This window comes from Elaeis guineensis, chromosome 15 (genome assembly GCF_000442705.2).
Source record: "Elaeis guineensis isolate ETL-2024a chromosome 15, EG11, whole genome shotgun sequence".
NCBI lineage: Eukaryota > Viridiplantae > Streptophyta > Magnoliopsida > Arecales > Arecaceae > Elaeis > Elaeis guineensis.
In genome coordinates, this window is record NC_026007.2 from 15,422,689 (window position 1) to 15,426,262 (window position 3,574).

Sequence of the window (3,574 nt, forward strand, 5' to 3'; positions counted from 1 at the left end):
AATAAGAGTCAAACTGAATGCTTCTTTTGTAAGAAGCGGAGGCACTAGAAGAAGAACTGTCCCCAGTACATTGCCTCCTTGGACCCGAACAGGTAGAGAAAGCAGCAAGTTCTTGCTGGGTAAGGTATTTATATAATAACTCCTTGCAATTTCTCTATTTGTGATATAACTGACTGGGTATTGGATACCGGTAGCCCTTACCATATTTACAATTCGTTACAGGAGTTGCAGGTCAGTAAGAGATTCGAGCAAGGCGAGAGGTTCCTGAACATTGGAGATGGAAGACCGATTCCAGTTCTAGCATTAGGAATCTTGAAACTTGTATTTGAATCCCATATCGTTGTTCTTAATGATTGTCATTTCTGTCTCAGTTTCTTTTTAAATATCATTTCTGTAGGCCTTCTGGCCAAAAATGATTATGAAATTTCAATAAAGAAACAAGTTTGTAATATCATTGTAAATGGTGTTACTATTTTTTGTGAACATTTGGACAATAATGTGTATATATTATCACAACCTATTAATGTAGTCTATTCAACTGGCAAGCACCCTAGATTAGATAATATATAGATATCTACTTATGGCACTATAGGCTAGGTCATATAAATAAGAACAGAATAAACAGGTTGAGTCAAGAGAGAATCCTCGAAGTTAATGATTGTGAATCACTTCCAACCTGTGAGTCCTGTCTTTTTGGTAAAATGACCAAGTCACCTTTTACTGGAAAAGGTGAGAGAGCTACTGAGCTCTTGGGCCTACTACGTATTGATGTATGCGGGCCCATGAGCACAAGTGCTAGAGGTGGATATTTTTACTTCATAACTTTCATGGATGATCTATCCAGATATGTATATGTCTATCTGATGAAACATAAATCGGATTCATTTGAAATGTTCAAACGATTTCGAAGTGAAGTAGAAAAACAAACTGGGAAGAGTATTAAAACTCTTCGATCTAACCGTGGAGGGGAATATCTTTCTAGTGAGTTTTGTTATGATCCAGGTGGTGTGCTCAAGACCCAGGGGACTAAGAATAAGGCCAAGGTCTATCATTCATGAGGGCTTCATGGAGGCTCTAGGGCTAGTTGGGCCCTAGGTTGAAAGGCTGTGGGCCTTTTGGGTTCTTGAGGTCTAGGTTATGTGGGCCTCAAGGGACCAACTCTTTATGGGCCAGGTCTGGGCCTAGGATAGGTGAGATTAGGTTGAGTCATGGGTATACATGGGCTTGGGTTAACCTAATCTCCCATAGAGTTGGTCAAGGGAGTTTTGGGTTTGGGTCACTTGACCCGGTGTTTATATATACATGTACTGTGTATAGGTTTGATTAAGCCAAGAAAATAGATAACTATTTCTCTCAAGTCTCTCTCTCTCTTCTCCCTCTCTCTCCAGCCATCTTCCATGCCCCAGGAGCAAGAAACCCTAGGGTTTCTTGCCGCCAGTCCATAAAAGGAAAGAAAGGAAGGGAGGCGCTAGCCCCTTCCCCCCTTTGCAGCCGCCAGCCATTTTTTCTCTCTCCTCTCTTGCAGACACCCAAACACCAGGTCCAGGACCTAGAATCTCTTAAGAAGAGGTTGGTACAAGTCCCTCTCATATCTGGAGTTGATCTGAGGTCGTTTGAGGTGCGGGTGAGATCTCCATCAACAGATCTACAGGAAAGGCTGCAGCAGGATAGATCTGCGAGGTCTGTCTCCATCTATCTTCTTCCTTATCTAGAACACCCTGATTTGAGATCTACAAATTGGAAGACCTCGGTACAGGTCTGATCTAGTTGGGTACCAGATCTTGAATTTTTTAGAGGTAGTTTCAGAGGCATTCTTCATCTGGAACGAAAGGCTGACGAAGAAGACAGCAACCAGACTGATTTCGTCAAGAGCCTTAGATCGTGTCCAGACGACTCCAGATCTATTCGTTGCTAGTTCTGCTGCACCCAAGGTCTATGGGAGGAGCTAAGATCGTGCTCCAATAGTTGGTATCAGAGCCACGGTGGTGAGGAAGCGGTTCCAAGTGCGAGAAGTTGAAGATCCTAAGTGCTGAAAATTTTCAGCAAGGTACCATCAAGGTATATTCTACACTTCTTGAATTTATATTGCTTGTTTGGCTTGGATCCAGTCATGGGCAGTAATATGAAGGTCGATTTTGAGAAGTTTGATGGCAAAAGAATTTTTTTCATGTAGAAAATTCGGGTGGAGGATTTTCTGGTGCAAGTAGATCTGGATCAGGCTTTGGATGAGAAGCCTGAGGGAATGACAGATAGACAGTGGGCATCGTTGGAGAAGAAAGCATGCTCGGTGATCAGAGGATGTTTGGCAGATGCGACGTTGTATTTGGTACTAGAAGAAAAGACCCCAAAGGGCCTTTGGTCGAAGTTGCACACCATGTACATGGGGAAGAATATGTACAACAAGCTGATGCTGAAGAAGAAGTTGTACAGTCTTCGGATGTAGGAGGGATCTGATGTGATTAGTCACATTCAGAGGTTCGACTAGTTGTGCACGGAGTTGGTGAATATCGGGGTGAAGCTGGATGAGGAGGATAAGTCTCTATTGCTTCTATGTTCGCTGCCCGGATCATATGATTCTTTGGTGACTACACTGCTCTACGGCAAGGAGACTCTGGAGTATGAGGACATGGTCTCGGTACTGAGGTTGAATGAGCAGAGAAAAAAGTTGACCAGAGATCGGGCTCCCCAGGAGGGTTTGGCAGTAGGGGAGAGGACAGGTAGAGGCAGAGGCAGAAGCAAGTCCAGGGGGCGGTCCAAGTCCAGGAAGGGAAAGAAAGAGGTGAAATGCTTCAAGTGCAATGAGTTCGGGCACTTCAAGCGAGAATGTCCACTATGGAAGAGCAAGAAGGGAGAAAGAAGTGGCTCAGAATCAGTGAGTGCAGTTGCTGGGCAGCAGGTAGAGGATGATCTACTTGTGGTATCAGATGGTCACAGGCAGTATACAGAGGAGTGGACACTAGACTCTGCGTTCTCACATCACTACACACAACACAGGTCTTGGTTTGCTACATACACCAAGACAGATGAGGGATCAGTGACTCTAGGCGACAATCATCCTTGCAAGGTAGCTGGGATAGGGACAGTCAGGGTGAGGATGTTTGATGGGATTGTGAGGATATTGACAAATGTAAAGCACATCCCGAAGCTGGAAAAGAATCTAGTGTCATTAGGCTACTTAGAGCGCAGTGGATACAGCTTCAGCAGTAGGGCTAGAAGCGGAGTACTGAACATCTCCAATGGAGTTATGGTAGTGATGAGAGGCAGAAGGTTGGACAATAACCTCTATCGCATGGAGGGATCTGTGGTGATCGGAGAGTCTGATGCAGCAGCTGCAGCACAGGATCAGGAGGGGACTTACAGGATGTGGCACTACCGCCTAGGCCACATGGGTGACAGGGGGCTGAGGGAGTTGAGCAGGAGAGGACTCATCTCTGATCTAGAGGATGGTGCTACAGGGGAGATCTGTGAGCTTTGCCAGATGAAAAAGCAGAGGAGAGTTCAATTCGACATCAGTACAGCCCGCAGTGCAGCCCCTCTGGAGTTAGTACACACAGATGTGTGGGGATCAGCCCCA